Here is a 19,697-nt window from a genome sequence, read left to right as displayed (position 1 = left end):
ATAAATATAGGATGTCAAAAAAGAATCAGGTCTTTAAAGGGGTGTGGCCTAAGAAGAGTAATTAGTAATTCTTTCCAAGATGCATAACCTATGTAATTAAGGGTGTGACTTAACACATGTAAAGAAATATTCTGCACTTCCCACAGTGTGCTACATGACAGGTATTTTAGTGCCTGTTAGACCTGGCATCCTAGGCATGGTTTCCCCTATCTTTTTACCTCTACCTCCTGTATTTTTGACTGTGCATTGGATTTGCTAGTTTAGGTACTCTGGGCACTTTGCCAACGCTGATCAGTTCCAAAGTACAAGTGCTCTTTGTGTAAATTGTGATTAGGATTCGCTATCCATGACTGGCTTATTTGATTTACTGGTAAATCGCAAGTAAAGTGCCCATGGTCTGTAAATCAAATGCGACCAGTGGGTCTGCAGCACTGATTGTGCCACCCATGCAAGTAGCCTTTCAAATGTATCTCAGACCTACCACTCAGTGGCTGGGCACACAGTTTTTAACTGCCATGTTAACCTGGCAAGTGCACCCAATTGCCAGGCCCTAACTTTACCTTTTCTTACATGTAAGTCACCTCTAAGGTAGGCCCATGGTACCCCCATGGGCAGGAGGCACTGTAATTGAAAGGTGGGACATTTATGGGTGTATTTCACATGCTCTGATAGTGAAATATTAACAATTTCGTTTTTCACTATTGCAATGGACTACCTCTCCCATAGGCTATCATTGGAGAATCCTTGCAACATTTTAAAAGTGTAACTTTCAATTGGGAACAGCTGGAGATTTATGGTATGGGCTCCCTGAGCTCAGGATTTAATAGCACATTCTTTAGTAAAGTTGGTTTTTGCATTGTGTGTTTGAAAATACCACGTTCAGAAAGGGGGCATTTTCTTGTTTAACCATCTTGTGCCTCTGCCTGCCTGTGGATTCAACATCTGGTTTGGACTGACAGGGCTTTATTTGTGCATTCACTCCAGACACTCACACAAAGGCAGTTGAGGTGTGTCCTGAATATGCTGATGAGTCTTCCTAGGCTAGAGTGGTGGGAGGAGTTGTCACTAACACTTAAATAGGCGGTGGCTGCCTTTAACGATGCAGTCTCTACCCCCTGCAGTGTGGCTGGATCAGGGAGGACAGAGCTGGTTTTACTTAGCATGAGAGACTTTCTTACAAATACTTCAAATGGAAAAAGGGGTATAGGTATTAGACCTAAAACCCCAGACTTTATATTACTTCTGGACTAAGAGGACCCTGCCAAGAAGAAGAGATGAAGAGCTGCCAGGGGGAGTATTTCCTCTTTGCTATGTGTTGCTTTGCTGGGTTGGCCTGCAGTTGTTGCTTCTGTCTGTGAGCAGTGGAAAGGAGTGGACTTTTGCCTTTCAATGGAATACTGCTTAAGAAGATTCTCCAAGGGTTTGAAGTAGAGCTTGCTTCCTGTTAAGTCTCTGGGACACAAAGACTTCCCTGCAGCATCCTTGAACTCCACTGCTGGGATTTCTAACCTGCCTTGTGTTGCCAAATCCAGTTCTGGGCCCTTGGAAGTAATTCCTGCTGCAAAGAACTACAAAGAACTGAAAAACCTACAAAATCAATGCAGCGGTATTTTCTGATGTAGCAGCGCTGTGCGGGAGAAAATCCAGACGCACAGCCCTGCGTGGTGAAGAAATCAAAGCCTGAAGAACCACTGCACGCTGAGTTAAGCGCACCGCTCTCCAAAGTTCGACACCACCGCACTGACTCTAACATAGGCCCTACTGTGCGGCTAAAAAAACCAATGCATCGTGGGACCGCAGCTGAAAAAAAATCGATGCAGTACCTGTTTCCCATTGCCGCATCGAACCTCCAGTGTGTCCCGGATTTCTACGCATCGCAACTGTGTGGCAATTTTTCTCGACATAACACCCGCAGACCAGAACCGTCTTGGAATTGATGCATCACTTCCCCCTACAGTCCGGATTCGATGCATCACTTCTCCTGAGTGCAGCAGGACTGTTGCATCGCCTTCCCAAGAACTCACAAACTGATGCATCACTGTGTTTTCAGATGCTTCCCTCCTGTGCGGCTGTTTTGCCTTGTGGAATTTGACGCATTTGAGATACTTTGTATAAAAATCATCGATCCATAATTGCCTGTGGACAGAATTGATTGAAACCTTTTAAAAGTCATATTTTGAGTTGTGTATGTTGAATTTTTTTCGTTTTGGTCTTGCTTGGTTTAGATAAACATATTTTATTTTTCTAAACTTGTGTGGTGTCCATTTGTAGTGTTTCACTGTGTTACGGTGTGTGTTATGTACAAATGCTTCACACATTGCCTCTGAAATAGGCCTGACTGCTCATGACAAGTGTTGGAAATGCTCCACTCCCACACCGGAAAGGGTTGGTGGTAACGGGGTCTTTCCAGACATACACAGTGGTAGCTTGGCTCGAGTGGTCAGGAATCAGGCACCGTGCTAAGCATACGTCATACCCATACAATAACCATGCGTGCATCCGTTCCAAAAACGACTCTACACCGTAAAAATTATGAAAATATCTTTCTTTATCTTCTTTTTCTCTTAGTTGCTGATTAGATAAATAATAACACAATCACAATATACAAGGCTTTTTAAATAGTGCAGGTCAAATAAATACTGTCTTAAGGATTCAATAAATAGGGGTGATCATAAATAATTAAGGCATAAATATAGGTGCAAAACATACAGGCAATTAAATATTCTGAGGCAATAAATACTGTAAACCAATAAATATTGTGCGACAATAAATACTGTGGAACAATAAATACAGTGAAGCAATAAATAGGTTAAATACAATAAATACCGTGCTCTCAATAAATATTTAAAAGTTGACAGTGACACTTATAGAATCAGATCACATTTAGATTTCTATGGGCTGATTTGGCCCAGGCACAGCTTGTAGTTATGTGGATGGCTTGAGGGTGTCTACTCCCTGGCTTGGACAAGGCTGAGGCCTAAACTGAGGTAGATCAAGGGGGGAATACCAGAGACCTGGCTCTCTCACTCTACACAACCCCTCTAAATTAGTCTCAGCTCACCCCTGGCACAGTCCAGCTGGTTCCAGCACCTCTCTAACCCCTAGAGTAGTCTCTTAGGATTCCACAGGGCCTTTGGCGCCCTCTATTCCACTTACTGCCCTTTTTCTGAAGTTCCGACGCCGCTGGAGTCGTGTCGACGCCGGTAGGCGGCTCCGGTTCGATGTCGGCGGCCTCGGCTCGATCTCGACCTCCGATTCGATGGCGCCGGGCAGTCTTGACTCGATGTCGACTTCGGGCGGCTCCGGTCCGATGGCGACCTCAGCTTCGATGACGTCGGCCGGCCTTGGCTCGATGTCGACTTCCGGCGACTCCGGAGTGCGATCCTCACTCCCGACCTCCGGTGCTCCTCTCCTCAGGTTTCCGGCGACTCCGGAGTGCGACCTCCACTCCCGACCTCCGGCACGATTCTCTCAGGTTCCGGCGACTCCGGAGTGCGATCTCCACTCCCGACCTCCGGCACACTTCACCTCGGTCTCCGGCGACTCCAGAGGGCGGACTTCACTCCCCCGTCGACACCGCTCACTCGACCTTGGTTGACTTCCTCCTCGACCTCTGGTACACCTCACGTCCTCCGTCGGCGCCCTCTCACGATCTCTGGCGGCTCTGGGCACGACGTCTGCTTTTTCAGTCAGCACCGCTTCTCCACCTCAGGCTCCAGGTCTCCAGGCTACTCGACGTCCGGCTCCAGGGAAACCAGTATCCAGGTCAGGATCTTGCTGTTCTTGGGTTCTAAGGCCTGTTCCTGCTGTCCAGGTCCTTAAGATGGTTTTTCTTACTTCTTCCCACACAGGGCTCCAGGCTGGGCTCAGTCAGTAGGGACTAGTATCAAGGGTGGGTTTATGGACCCCACTCCAGGCACAAGTTTCCACCCCTGCTGCCTCACTCCTTCCTCCTTCAGGTTTCTGCTGCTCTCCCTTCACCAGTCAGGTGCCAACTGCCAACTCCAACTGCCAACTCTCTGTCTTAGCTTCCCAACATTCTAAACCGCCTCCAACTGTCACAGGGTTCTGGAATGTTCTGGAAGGTGCTGGTAGGTTCCAGTGGATGCTGGTGATGTCACAGGTGGCCACCATTTTGTGCTCCAGGCCCTCAGACAGAAGTTTCAGGGGTAGCTAAAATGGCTCCCTGAATCTGCATCAACACTAAAAAATCTGGTGGTTCCCAAAAAGGAAAAATACCAACAGGGTTTGAGGCAAAAGTGGGACAAAATAAATAATGATGAGGAGGGACCACCCAAAGGGCTGACAGGTCTAACACGCGTCCCCCCCAGCTGAAAGTGGGGAGAGCTACCCAACCCCTTGGGAGTTCTCATCACTAAGGCGGAAATACCTTGAGAGACCGTCTGCATTGGCGTGGTCCACTCCAGGCCGATGTTCCACCTGAAAGTCCATTCCCTGTAGGGAAATAGACCACCTCAACAACTTGGGATTCTCCCCCTTCATTTGCATCAGCCAACGAAGGGGTCTGTGGTCGGTCTGAACCAGGAAGTGCGAGCCAAACAGGTATGGCCGCAACTTCTTCAGAGCCCATACCACTGCAAAGGCTTCACGCTCTATTGCACTCCACTTCTGTTCCCTGGGAAGTAGTCTCCGGGATAGGAAGACCACGGGTTGATCCAGACCCTCTTCATTGAGTTGCGATAACACTGCCCCAATGCCATGTTCTGATGCATCTGTCTGGACAATGAACTCCTTGGAAAAGTCTGGAGCCCTTAAGACCGGGGCCTCGCACATGGCTTTCTTCAATCTCACAAAGGCCTGCTGACAAGCCTCCGTCCAGACTACCCGTCGAGGTTGTTTCTTGGACGTGAGCTCCGTGAGGGGGGCTACGATGGTACCGTACCCCTTCACGAAGCGGCGGTAATATCCCGTGAGGCCCAAAAATGCTCGGACCTCAGTCTGAGTCTTGGGGGGTTCCCAGGCTGTGGTAAATTTACATTACCTAGACTTAATTTATGCGGTAAAATTCAATAAGAATAACTCAGTAAAAATAAGAGGCAGAATCCATGGTATTTGAGGTTATAAAAGGGAATTTATTCCTTACAAAGGAATTATGGTTCGAACCAGGCAATCGGGTTCTGTCACCACGAAGGTTCAGGAAGGGATCGGCAATACATTATTGACAGGTTATAATATATATAGTAAATGCATTACAGTAAAGACAGATGCAGGAGGCGTAACAGCTGATAGGAAAGATAAGAATACACATACGTAATAAAAAAAAAGGCGTTACAATAGGCGTGCATAAAGGCGTATACTAGAAACGTCATTAAGAGGATGACACAAGTGGGTGGATCCATAAGAGAATCCTGCAATGTCAGCAGAAATACATGGCAGAGATGCGCGCGCAGCCGCATGACGTGTGATTGACGTGTAACTAGAGGGTGAAGGGGACTTGACATTTAGCCCTACATGAGGAGACAGAAGTCTGGGATGTCAGAACAACTTAATCCCAAATCGTATCTAATATCTTGTGTTTAAGGAACTATATTATCTGGAAGGGAAAGGTCTCTCGGACAGAGTCTATTCTATACTGACTGTTAGTGCGTGTACAAGCGTCTAAGTGTCTACATGAGATGCAAGGGGGCATGGGCCTACCATGGTAACGAAAGTCATGAATTACTTGCTCGGAGACAGTAAGGCCGGGCCCTTTGCTCTGTAGCTGGAAGGATGTTTACCTAAGCTACTAGACAGGAATGTATTGGATGAGGAGCGGAGCAGATAACTTGAAGGCTGAATACAGTTTTGGCAGGCAACAGGCCGGGCCAGGCACCGTTTAGCCGCGCAGGAAGTAAGACAAAGGTCCTGGATACAGATGCAGGTCCAGGCTGGAGCATTCAGAGGCAGAAGCAGGAAAAGGCTCGATGGCAGAATTCAGGGCCTACCTTGCCAGAGCTGGAAAACGTGAAAAGTACACCATATAAAGACGGTGGCAAGGCATACTTAGGAACGGAATATCTGACCCATTCATGGCAGATCTGAAAGAGGACATGTTGACGTTGGACACAATTGTATTTGCGTCTTCATAGCTTGAAGTGGAGGGAACATACATGTACTTGTAGCATGTACATGGAGCCGTTGGGGTCTAAGATAGGGGACACAATTGATCATAAAAATTCATATTTCCTCATTCCCTCCTTGTCCCCTACGGACCCTTCATGAAATATCGATCCTCAGGAATCCATCAATCTGTTCATGTAACATCATTTGCTCTTCTTTCTTCTTCCGGGATTTTGAATGAGAACTTGAACGTGGAATACATGATGTGGCACACAGGCCGCAAATCGCTGGTCCACATTGTAGACACAGGCAACAACTGAATACTATGAGAAGGCCAATACCTAGGAAGGATAGGACTTTCCATCCCCAGGCTGACAACACGCTCCAGAACCAACCGGACCATGTCCAGGTGCCTGGATTCTGATGTATCTGGCTTGCAATCTTATGAAGACGAGTTATGGCTTTATATACGGATGGCGCGTTTTCTGGAATGAAAACACAGCAACTCGATCCGATGACCCTACAGGCTCCGCCCCTATCGGCTAGGATGACGTCAAGGACAAGACGATTTTGGAGAACAACAATCCGCATCGCAGACTGCTCCTCTGTTAAGTTGCCTAGGGCGGAGGTAGTCTCATTCACTACTGCTTCAAGGGTTCTGGTTAATCTACGTATCAGTTTACTATTTGAGACAACACCTATGTAAGGAAAGAGACCTTTATTGAAGTCTGTATATTGTTCCCATGCTGTTTCAGTGTAGTCAACAATCGGGATATCTCTCTGTGGTCTATTGTGTACTAGATTGGTATTTCTATGATAATCAGGAGGGGCTAGGAAAACAGGTGGCAGAAGGAATGCAATGTAACAGGTACCATCCCAATCTAGAGGTAAACGGATATATGCGGTATGACCACATATGAAGTAGGAATGACGGGAAGCTCTAAATGTAGACTTGCCTTTATCACTGAATTTGATCACAGTAGTACATTTACTATGACCCAGGTGTACTGAACCATTCTTTCTTTCACATAATTCACCTTTGACTGGTAATACGGACATAGCAGGCAAGACTAGTGCAGCTTCGGATTCAACATTCAGAATCATGAGGTTAAGTGTAAAATTACCTAATCCATATACTTCATTTTCTAGATCAGTTCCTGTTCTTTTGGGAAGTCCCTCCTTGTTAGGGTAACAGACTTTAAGCAAAACTAAGTTCAGGTTTCCCCATACCCAGTTGCTCTGGTAAACTACAGTGTTTGAATCTAAAGAATTAATCAAACTAAACCATGCTCCACAGGAACCATTGTGTGTGAATGGATACGGAAAGAGAGGCAGAACTCCTTTGTATTTCTGATAGGGAGGGAGTCGGCCACATATCCAACAATTTGTAGCATTGCTGGCCTGATGGGAGTGATGTAACATACTAATGAATGTGTTGTTGCGCAGCGCAAGTCTATAGGGCAACTCATGTGAAGGCAATTCGCTAAAAGAATGTTCGGTAGTAGTATTGTAAGCAGAATGAGCACGCTTGAAAATAGGATAGTACATATGCAACAGTATACTTGCAGCAATAATCAAAAGACTTAGAAAAAACATAATTAATAATGTCACTACACAGTGACTACGAAGTGATTTACAGTATGCATGTTTCTTGAGCTGTTTCTGTCTATTTCTCTCTCTAATTCGGTCTAGAGGATACATGTCAGAGACTAATTCAACCGATTCACCTAGGAGAGGACTTAAACAATCGAATTGTCTGACTTGTTAGACCTTAGTTTCAGTTTATACTTTTGTGATTCGGTTTTCTCAACCAGGGGGAGTTTTGAGTCAGTCTGTGGGGGAAGGCAGGGTTGAGAGTTCAAATCAGACGGTAGTCCATGAAACTTCTTGATATGGCTCGAGTGTAGCCAACCCTTGCGACCCTCGACCTTCACTGCTGTCCTCGTGGTCAGAAGTACCAGTTTTGGCGTTTGCCAGCGAGGCTCCAACGGGCTCCTCCTGTCGAAATTTCTTATGAAAACAAAGTTTCCAGGAACCACTTCATGGGGCTTCACCTCGGTGTTGTCGGGAAAGGCTGCAGCTACCTGTGAACGGCAAGATTGTAGTGCAGACATCAAGGAAGCAAGGTAATCTGTCAGCAAATTACAATCAACATCAGTGATTTTACGAGGTATAGGCGTCCCCCACATATTTGGTGGCCTACCGAAGACCACCTCGTACGGGGATAGCCCTGTGCGAGAATGTGCTACCATTCTCATGTAAAAGAGTGCAACTGGTAAGGCTACTATCCAGTCGACGCCTTTCTCTCTGCAGATTTTAGAAAGTCGAATTTTCAGAGTCTGGTTGTGGCGTTCCACGAGACCTGCTGCCTCGGGATGTCGGACACAGTGGAATTTCCATTGATAGCCTAACAAGAGTGAAATGTGTTTCATTAGCTCGGATGAGAACGGCTGGCCATTATCTGAGTACACGATACGGGGCAAACCATACCGTGGGAAGAATTCACGAACTAACTGTTTGGCAGTAGTCGGGGCAGTGTAATCTGAGACGGGATATGCCTCTGTCCAACGGGAAAGAGTACATACAACTACGAGGACATATTTGAATCCTCGACAACGTTCTATCTGGATATAATCCATCTGGAGGACTTCAAAAGGGTGATCGGGAGGTTGAAATCCACCTTGCTCTACAGGAATGCTTTTACCTGGGTTGAACTGACAACAAATCATACAAGTTCGGACTTTCTGTTTGGCTGCAGCTCGTAAGTGTTTATTAAACCAAATGTGTTGAATACTGTCTAGCATAGCTTTTTCTCCCAGGTGCGCTGGACTATGTATTGTGTTAATGATAACTTGAACCATGGAGTCGGGGAGAAACCATATAGATTTTCCCTTCGTCATCCATCCCTGATCTGTTTGGATCCCTCCTAGTTCAGTCCATTTCTTTGTTTCCTCTGGTGTAGCATGTGTCTGTATGTCAATTACATCAAGGGCGGGATCCCTAACTGTCATGCAGTGTGTCGATGTCGGAACTATTGTCTTTGTCAAGTCAGTTGCATGAGTTCTATTTTGTGCTGTTTGCTTGGCTGTTCGGTCTGCTAGGTCGTTACCCTGGGAAATGATATCGGTGACTTTTGTATGGGCCTTACACTTCATGATAGATATCGAAGTAGGTAGATGTATTGCATCTAACAGAGCTTGAATGAGGGGACCGTGTTGAATGTTGGCACCGTGAGAAGTCAAATAACCTCTCTCTCGCCAAAGGACTCCGAAGTCATGGACAACTCCGAATGCATAACGTGAATCTGTATATATGTTAACTTTTTTATTTTTGGCTTGAATACAGGCTTGTGTCAGAGCGATGAGTTCTGCTGCTTGAGCTGACAAAGTGTTAATACAATTCGTTTCAATGACTTCAGTATCTGTTGTGACTGCATAAGCGGCCACTAATTCTCCTGTACTTGTTCTCATGCATGAACCATCCACATAAAGTGTCAGGTCTGGATCTGGTAATGGGACATCTGTCAAGTCTTGTCTGGGTTTCGTCGTAATAGTGATGACTTCAATACAATCATGTGCCAGTGGGTCTGTTCCACTTAATGGCAAAAGTGTGGCAGGATTTAATGTACTACAACGTCTGATTTCTATGTGTGGTTGGAACAATGTTAGTTCATAACCCGTCAGTCGTGCTATAGTCAAGTGTTGTGTTTGTGTCCGGTTCAAGAGAACCTCTACTGCGTGTGGTACTTGTACTGTCAATTGATGTCCTAATACTATGGAATCGCTTTGTCTGATCGCTAGAGCTGTCGCTGCGACTGATTTCAGGCACGCAGGAAGAGCCTGGGCTACTGGATCTAATGTGCTAGAAAAGTAAGCACACGGCTTGTGTGATCCTGCTTGTTCCTGAGTGAGTACTGACAAGGCAGTACCTTCACGTTCTGTAACAAAAAGTGTAAAAGGCTTACTGTAACATGGTGTCGCTAAAACAGGTGCTTGGCATAAGGCTTTCTTTAAGTCTTCAAAAGCTTGTGTATGTTCTGGAGTCCAAGGGAGGACAGTCGAAGTCGCTGCCTCCTGGGTTGTCAACTGAATGAGTGGTTTTGCTAGAAATGCGTATTGGGGGATCCACTGCCTACAGTATGAAGTGAGGCCTATGAAGGCCCGTACCTCCTTTTGTGTCTTGGGTGGTGGCATGTTTACAATTAACTGGATGCGGTCAGGTGTGAGCTGTCTCCCCCCCTTGGACAGCAAGTGCCCAAGGTACACAACTTGCTGGGCACAGAATTGCAGCTTCGAAGGGGACACCTTGTGCCCCTTGTCGGCCAGAAAATGTAAAACCGTCAGTGATGCTTTTTCACATTCAGGTTCGCTTCGGGCGGTGATCAGCAGATCATCGACATACTGAAGCAGTGCAGTGTTAACTGGCATGTGGATACAGTCAAGTTGTCTTTTCAGTGCTTGGCTGTAGATGCTGGGGCTTTCTGTGAATCCTTGAGGTGCGCGTGCAAATTTAAAGCTTCGTCCATTTAAACAGAATCCGAACAAATATTGGCTTTCCGGATCGATTGGGACGCTAAAGAAGGCGTTCTTGAGGTCAATTACAGTAAAGAACGTTGCTTCTGAATCAATAGCTGTCAGTAATGAAGAAATATCTGGGACCACGGGATATTGTGGTACAATGCATTTATTCAATTCGCGCAGATCAATAACTAATCGATATACTGGGGGTGCTTTTGGATCAGTTCGTTTAAGAATCGGAATGATCGGAGAATTACACACATTGGAGTCGGTTTCCACAACCACTCCTTGTGCAATGAGCTCGTCAATGATTTGCAGTAAAGCCACTACAGCATCTGGAGGTAACTTGTATTGTCGCATTCGTGGTAATACCACTCCTGCTTTGAGTGTGACTCGATATGGTGTAATGTGCATACAACCTACATCAGTGGGGCCTTGTGCCCATAAATGTGCAGGTAGATTCTGTAACCGGTGATCCATGTCTCTTGACACGTAGTGACCTTTAAAGTCACGCAAAAATAGTCGTACTCCGTCCGGAGAACAACATATTATAGCTCCTAGAGCTTTCAATGTTTTTATACCTAACAGGTTTTCTGGACATGATTTAGTAAGCAATAAATCTGTAGTCCGTGTCAATGGACCAACTGTAAGAGGCAGAGGTTGCGATACTTCGTTAACAATAGGTTGTCCTGAAAAACCAAGGGAAATATTTTGTGAGCCTGAGAGGGGTGCCCCTGGAACTTCGTCGTGACTTATAGTTGTTCTGCTTGCCCCTGTATCAAGTAAAAACTTTCTGTCTTTCCCTAATACTTGACTCTGTACATAAGGACCCTCTTGATCTACGGGAACCTCAATAAGGGGTACGCCAACTTCCCTCTCTAGGCTATTTCATGTGTATCGCTGATAATCTGGATAGTCAGTTTGGGCATACTGGTACATCTGATGTGTCGTGTTTTGTGTTGCGGCAATAGGCTGTGGCTGTGGTACCGCTACGGTCTGTTGTGGAACCGGCATAGGCTGTACATGCTGAGGTGCTTGTTGTTGGATCTGATCCTGTCTAGGCGGACGTGGTCTCTCCTTGGTTTTACCCGTAGAGATATTATGTTTCAGAACTGCACAATCGTTTATATAATGACCTGGCTGTTTACAATAGTTGCATGTCCCTTTTACAGGAACCGCTGAATTACTGGACTGTGTCGCACCCTTTTTATGACTGTCAGCTGGAACTGACTGAGCGACGAGCATTTTCATTTTCGTGTCTTTCATACGTCTTTGTTCGTGTTCTTGTTCTTCTCTAATTCTATTCTGGTGATACTGTAACATTTGTAACATTTGTGACGGAGTGTTAGCTTGCCAAGTGCTCTCAACTTTCAATACTCTGTTTTTAACCTGGGGCAGGGAATTCTCGACTAGTTTTGTTACAAAAAGATGTGGATATGAATCGCTACTTGCTTTCAGGCCGCTATTAATACCAAAACATTTTTCAAATCGGGAATAGAAATCACTAGTGTCTTCATCGGGTTTCTGTTTGCAAGCTGATATTGCTCCCCAGTCTTCCTTTTTCGTAGTTAATAAACGTGGCAATACTTGTACTAATAATCCTGGTAATGCTTTAGTTTTGTCTCCAAGCCCTACGCCTGCAGTTCGGGCATTTTCTTCGTTTTCTAATGCTGTCCAATCAATCTTTTGTTCTCCCACCTCCCACTCCTTTTCCTTGAGTTTCTCGTAAATACCGGCAGGCAATAATACTTTCAATATTTTCATAATGTCAGGATAGGTATAATCACCCATGAGTAACATGTCCTTTAGTTCACGGTGGAAACCTGCTGGATCTTTGTCATGGCTGGGCACTAATTTTTTCATTTCCAATAGTTCTATTTTAGTTATAGGCGTGTACACAAACACGCGTCTAAAAGTATTATCATCATTCCTAACTGGGTGTACTTCACGTAAGGGATTCTGTCTGTCTATGTAATACGTTTTTCTTTCCATGGAGGGAGCTGGATCATGTTCTGGACACAAAAAGGCACTATATCTGTGTCGGTATTCTAGAATTTCTTTAATTAGATCGGTACCCATAACTCTCCATTTATTCGTGAGTAATTCTATCAGTATATCAGGTAGGGGACCAGGATCGGAGTGTTGGCCTTTATATAATATAAGGAGATGTTGTATCATGTATATACTAGCTAAACGCTGTTCGTCGGGTGTAAGATTCAGAAACGTGTGTGCTAGCGCATCATCACTGTATTTTTTAGAACTGTCAGCCCATTGTACTGCTGACCTGGCTAATTCTTGTTCATCCATAGAATCGAGCACATGGTACCCTCTTCGTTCTCGAAGTAATTTATCAGTAGCCTGGAATAAGTGTTCAGGGGTCCTTGGATTTGAAATAGCTGCTTGAAAAATTCTGTTACATTCTGGACGTATCGGACGCATTGTATTATTAAAAGATCTTCCCTTACCTACATAAGCTATCGTTTCTCTAGCCGGTAATTCTAATTGTCCTGTGTTTATTTCTGACTGTTCCTCCTCCTCTTCCTCTGATTCAGTTTTATCTGCCTCTAATCTTCTTTCATGTATTCGTTCTACTTCTTTTCTGATCTTTCGGTGCATGACTTCTATACTCTTCTGTTTATCATGTTTTCCGTCTGCTATATTCTGACCCCATCTGGTAAGTACCTGCATTTCCTCCGGATCTACCTCAGGCCTATCTCTGTTTCTGATCAAGCAGTTTATGAAGAAGCGTAACAATAATTTTTGCATGTCCACTTTCTGGTATTCCATGGCCTCGCCAATACTTTCAGGACCTTCCCCTGTTTGGATAAAGTGATATATTTTGTCTAGATGACCAATCATTCCTGGTAGCGTCATTAGATAGGTCGAAACTCGTCGTAAACGTACTGATGATAGCAACATTCTGTCGTGTTTACCGGGCACTGGATCATATCTACAATCTGTAAGAGGCTCATTAAATATTTTGTCATTAGCTGTTTGGGGTGTACGTTGGTGTGCTAAATCCCTATAAGTCAATCTGGGTGCTGGTGGTGACGTGGAAAAACCTCCTGTCGCACCTCCCGTCGCACCTCCTGAGGTGCCAAGTCCAAAAGGATTTGTTGGATGTAGGGTAGAGAGTGTAGATGCAGGAAGGACTGGAGGAACGTTTAGAACGTGAGGAGGAGTTTGTTGCTGCGGAGGTTGGGGCAGATGATCTTGGTGTTGAGCGTCGTCAACAGGTGGTGCACGTTGCTGTGCACCATTAGCATATTCGGGGGCTGCATCATCTAAATAGGAAGAAAGGAAAATGTCCTTTGCGGTCTTGGGATGTACTTTAATCGGGAGTAATGGAGGTGGCAGATCTTTTGGTACCTCCAGGGTGGCCTTAGGCAAACCCTCGGCCAGAAGAGGATACATACCATTCATAAGAGTGTTTCGTTGTCTGTCTACTTGTTCTGTTTTTACTCGGATACCTTCGTCAATTAATATGTTTTCTCGGGCTTTGTCTGAATTCTCTCTACTTTTCTCTTCTTTTCTGAACGCTTTCTCTGCGCGTCTATGCGATTCTTTACGCCATAATTCAATGGCATCTTTCTGTGACTGTCTGGCTTTCTTTTTCCATAATACTTCTTCTACTCTCATGATGCAATCTGCATCCCATGTCCCATCAGCGGGCCATCTCTGACTCTCTGCTAAATCCTTGGTGTAGTCCACCCATAAATCAAGATATAATACGGCATCTAGGCCATGTTTATGATACATAAAGTACCCTGGAGTGTCCCTAGGTGGAATGGGAACAGCTTCTTCGAGTATCCCTTTTCTAGTTTTTATCTGTCTTAATTTCGAGAATAACGGCATCTTGAACCTTGCTACTTAATTCTTACTTGAATTTTAACACTTGGACTTGAACACAATTAATACAATAAACACAGTAATGAAAATCGAACAATCACTCATACCACGACATTGAAAACATATCAAAACATTTTAGAAACGAACAATAATAATTAGAATAAAACTAGTTAACTGCATAATACTAGATCTACTGGATGTACTGCTAAACAGTACAGATACACTGCTGAAACAGTGCAGACCAGATCTGTGTACCCAAACCCGTCTTGACCGGCACAAACTAATGTGCACGTCTAGATGCGTCCCCAGCAATGGTACTCACCGGGAAGCACGGAACGGAAGGCCTCGGAAGTCTGGACTGGACTAGACCAAACTGGACTGGACTCGACTCGTGACTTAGATACTTCGGAACTTCGGAATCTGGTGGGCCTCTGTATACCTCGGATCTTGCTCTCTCAGCTAGGCTCTGGTCGGGATTCTCCGCACTCCTCACCGCCTCGTCTGGGTGTTGATCACAGCCTCAGTCGCCCCCGTTGGCCTGAGGGAGATACAGGAAATCCTGCGGGTACGCGTAGTTGTCCGTCCGGCTGTGGCAGGAGACCGGGTCTGCAACGCACCTCCGGCGCGTGGGGTGTGAGAGGTGTCCCTATTCGGGCGCCAATTATGTGGTAAATTTAAATTACCTAGACTTAATTTATGCGGTAAAATTCAATAAGAATAACTCAGTAAAAATAAGAGGCAGAATCCGTGGTATTTGAGGTTATAAAAGGGAATTTATTCCTTACAAAGGAATTATGGTTCGAACCAGGCAATCGGGTTCCGTCACCACGAAGGTTCAGGAAGGGATCGGCAATACATTATTGACAGGTTATAATATATATAGTAAATGCATTACAGTAAAGACAGATGCAGGAGGCGTAACAGCTGATAGGAAAGATAAGAATACACATACGTAATAAAAAAAAAGGCGTTACAATAGGCGTGCATAAAGGCGTATACTAGAAACGTCATTAAGAGGATGACACAAGTGGGTGGATCCATAAGAGAATCCTGCAATGTCAGCAGAAATACATGGCAGAGATGCGCGCGCAGCCGCATGACGTGTGATTGACGTGTAACTAGAGGGTGAAGGGGACTTGACATTTAGCCCTACATGAGGAGACAGAAGTCTGGGATGTCAGAACAACTTAATCCCAAATCGTATCTAATATCTTGTGTTTAAGGAACTATATTATCTGGAAGGGAAAGGTCTCTCGGACAGAGTCTATTCTATACTGACTGTTAGTGCGTGTACAAGCGTCTAAGTGTCTACATGAGATGCAAGGGGGCATGGGCCTACCATGGTAACGAAAGTCATGAATTACTTGCTCGGAGACAGTAAGGCCGGGCCCTTTGCTCTGTAGCTGGAAGGATGTTTACCTAAGCTACTAGACAGGAATGTATTGGATGAGGAGCGGAGCAGATAACTTGAAGGCTGAATACAGTTTTGGCAGGCAACAGGCCGGGCCAGGCACCGTTTAGCCGCGCAGGAAGTAAGACAAAGGTCCTGGATACAGATGCAGGTCCAGGCTGGAGCATTCAGAGGCAGAAGCAGGAAAAGGCTCGATGGCAGAATTCAGGGCCTACCTTGCCAGAGCTGGAAAACGTGAAAAGTACACCATATAAAGACGGTGGCAAGGCATACTTAGGAACGGAATATCTGACCCATTCATGGCAGATCTGAAAGAGGACATGTTGACGTTGGACACAATTGTATTTGCGTCTTCATAGCTTGAAGTTGAGGGAACATACATGTACTTGTAGCATGTACATGGAGCCGTTGGGGTCTAAGATAGGGGACACAATTGATCATAAAAATTCATATTTCCTCAAGGCCATGATGGCCTCGATCTTCGCCTGGAGGGGTTGCACCGCTCCCCTACCCACCAAGTGTCCAAGGTACACTACCGACCCCTGCCCGATCTGGCACTTGCTGGCCTTGATCGTCAATCCAGCTTGTCTCAGGGCCTGGAGAACAGCTTGCAGGTGACGCAAGTGATCCTCCCAGCTGTTACTGAAGACGGCTATGTCATCCAGATAAGCAGCAGAGAAACTCTCCATTCCGGTGAGGATCTGGTTTACCAGGCGCTGAAACGTGGCAGGTGCGTTCTTGAGCCCAAAGGGCATCACACAGAACTGGTAGTGGCCATTGGGCGTGGAGAAGGCTGACCTTTCCCTTGCTCCATCAGTCAAAGAGATCTGCCAGTACCCAGAAGTAAGGTCAAAGGTACTTAGATATTGGGCAGCTCCCAGCCGGTCAATCAATTCATCCGCCCTAGGGATCGGATGAGCATCAGTTTTGGTCACTGAATTCAGTCCCCGGTAGTCCACACAGAACCTCAGTTCCGGTTGGGCACCCGGTGGTGCAGCTTTTGGTACTAACACCACCGGACTGGACCAGGGGCTGCTAGAAGGTTCGATCACTCCTAGCTCCAGCATCTTAGTGACTTCACTATGAATGCTGGCCTTCACCTTGTCTGACATCCGGTAGATCTTGGACTTCACAGGTGGGCTGTCTCCTGTGTCCACGTCATGGACGCACAGGTGAGTCCTACCCGGGACAAGGGAGAACAACGAAGAGTACTGCCCCAGGACCTGGCGACAGTCCTCCTGCTGTTCAGGAGTTAGAGATGGGGAGAGAATCACTCCCTCCACCGACCCATCCTTTTCTTGAGACGCAAACAGATCAGGGAGAGGCTCGCTTTCCACGTCCTCTCCTCCGTCAGTCACCATCATCAAGATGATTTCGGGCCTCTCGTGGTGGGGTTTGAGGCGGTTGGCATGCAGCACCCGCAGGGGCTGACGAGGGGTCTTCAGGTCCACCAAGTAGGTAGCCTTACCCTTCTTCTCCAACACCTCAAAGGGTCCTGACCAGCGATCCTGGAGGGCACTAAGCTCTCCTGGTTCGATCACCCACACCTTCTGGCCAGGCTCCAACTCCACCGGGTGAGCATTGTGGTCATACCACGCCTTCATCACTGCTTGGCTGGCTTCCAAGTTGTCAGAAGCTTGATTCCACAACTTAGCCATTTGGCTCCGGAAGGCCAGCATGTAGCTCACCACATCCTGGGGAAGCTTTCTGGGAGTTCTTTCCCATCCGTCTCTCACCAGGTTGAGAGGTCCACGTACAGGGTGCCCATACAGAAGCTCGAAGGGGCTGAAGCCCACTCCCTTCTGTGGCACTTCCCTGTAAGAAAAGAGTAGACAGGGTAGGAGGACGTCCCATTTCCTCCACAGGCTTTCAGGCAGACTTCTGATCATGCCCTTCAAGGTTTTGTTAAACCTCTCCACCAGACCATTGGTCTGGGGGTGGTAAGGAGTTGTGAACCGGTAGGTCACTCCACACTCCTTCCACATCGCCCGCATGTACGCTGACATGAAGTTGGTCCCCCTGTCGGACACAACTTCCTTGGGAAAACCCACTCGGGTAAAGATTCCCATCAGGGCCCTAGCCACAACAGGTGCTGTTATGGTCCTCAGAGGTATTGCCTCTGGGTACCGTGTGGCATGATCCACCAGGACCAGGATAAACCTGTGACCAGCTGACGTTGGCGGATCTAACGGACCCACAATGTCGATGCCCACCCTTTCAAAGGGGGTGCTAACGACAGGAAGTGGTTCTAGGGGAGCTTTCAGCTTCACCCCTGTTTTCCCACTGGCTTGGCAAGACACACATGTCCGGCAGTAGGTATCGGACGACACTTTCATCTGAGGCCAATAAAAGTGTGGGACAAGACGGGCGAAGGTCTTGTCTTGCCCCAGGTGTCCTGCCAATGGGATCTCGTGAGCCAACTCCAGAAGGAAGGCTCGATAACGTTGAGGGACTACCAAGGCTCGTGACGATCCGTGTAGGGGTGCCTTGGGTTCACTGTAGAGGAGGCCATCCTCCCAGTAAACACTGTAGTTCCCTTCAACGTTCCCTGCTGCCTGGGCTTCGGCCTGTCGCCTCAGCCCCTCAAGGGTAGGGCACTCCCTCTGGCCCTGGCAGAATTCCTCCCTGGACGGGCCTCCCTCCACGTGCCACTCGGCCGGGATGGGTAGGTCCTCCAGTTTGGTAACGTCCCCCACCGCAGAATCCTGGTCCACCACCTCCGGTGGCCTATCCGTCCTACGGGGGGCGGACGCCGAGGCAGGCTCCTCCTGTCCTCGGTTCTTCCCTTGACTGGCAGCCGGCTGGGCCTTTGTTCCAGGCTCCAGCCGAAACGAACTCCCTCTCCGGGTAGTCGCGGACCTTGTGCTAACACAGGCCCAATCAGGTGTACCCAGCATCTCAGTGTGAGTCCGGTATTCCACCTCCTTCCAAGCGTTGTGCTCCATGTCATTCCCCAGCAGACAATCGACTGGCACGGCAGGGCTTACGGCAACTCGAAGTGAACCTGCAACCCCCCCCCATTCAAAGGGAACCTCGGCCACTGGATAGTGGCCTGTTCTGCCGTCAGCCATCGCGGCTGGGTGGAGTACATCGGGAATTACCTGCTCTGGAGACACCAGTTGGCTACGCACCATAGTCACACTGGCTCCTGTGTCTCTCAGAGCCTCCCCTCTTTGGCCGTTGATGGTGACCCACTGCCCATACTTTACGGTATTTGCGGGCACCTGGATCTTAGGAACCATCTCCCGTTCTCCCAGGGACACTAAAGTGACACCCGCCCACTCCCTTCCCTTAGTTAAGGGCATCTCCTCCCCGAGCACTGCACTAGCTACTCCGGGGGTCTTTCCTCCAATGGGAGGGGGTGGTCGTTTCAGGCACTTCAGATCTCCTTTATAGTGTCCAACGCCACCGCACTCGTAGCAATGGACAACCCTTGGCTGCTGACTCTGGCCAGGATTAGGGTTTCTGGGTGGGTTAGCCCTAGGGGTGAATCCTGTTCCCTTCCCTTGGAAGTTATTTTGGGGGCCTTTGGAGAACTCCTTTTTCTTTTCCCCTCCCTCTTTCTTCTGGGGGGCGCCCTGTCCGGCCTTTTGAGTATCCCCTCCAGTCCCCCTTGTGGACACCCGGGTACTAGCCCAAATGTCCGCCTCCTCAGCAAGCTTCCGGGGACTGGTCAGCTTGCTATCCACCAGGTGTTGACGCAGTTCAGGGAAACATTTCTCGAGCAGGTGTTCCTTCAGTACTAGATCAAACAACCCCTCGTAGTTCCTCACTTCACTGCCCTGAATCCAACCCTCTAGTGCCTTCTTTGCATAGTCCAGGAAGTCCACCCAATTCTGTGTGCCCAGTTTGTGACTACC

The sequence above is a fragment of the Triturus cristatus genome, chromosome 2_1 (assembly GCF_964204655.1).
Source record: "Triturus cristatus chromosome 2_1, aTriCri1.1, whole genome shotgun sequence".
In the NCBI taxonomy this organism is placed as follows: Eukaryota; Metazoa; Chordata; class Amphibia; order Caudata; family Salamandridae; genus Triturus; species Triturus cristatus.
Note: the sequence above shows the minus strand (reverse complement) of the source record.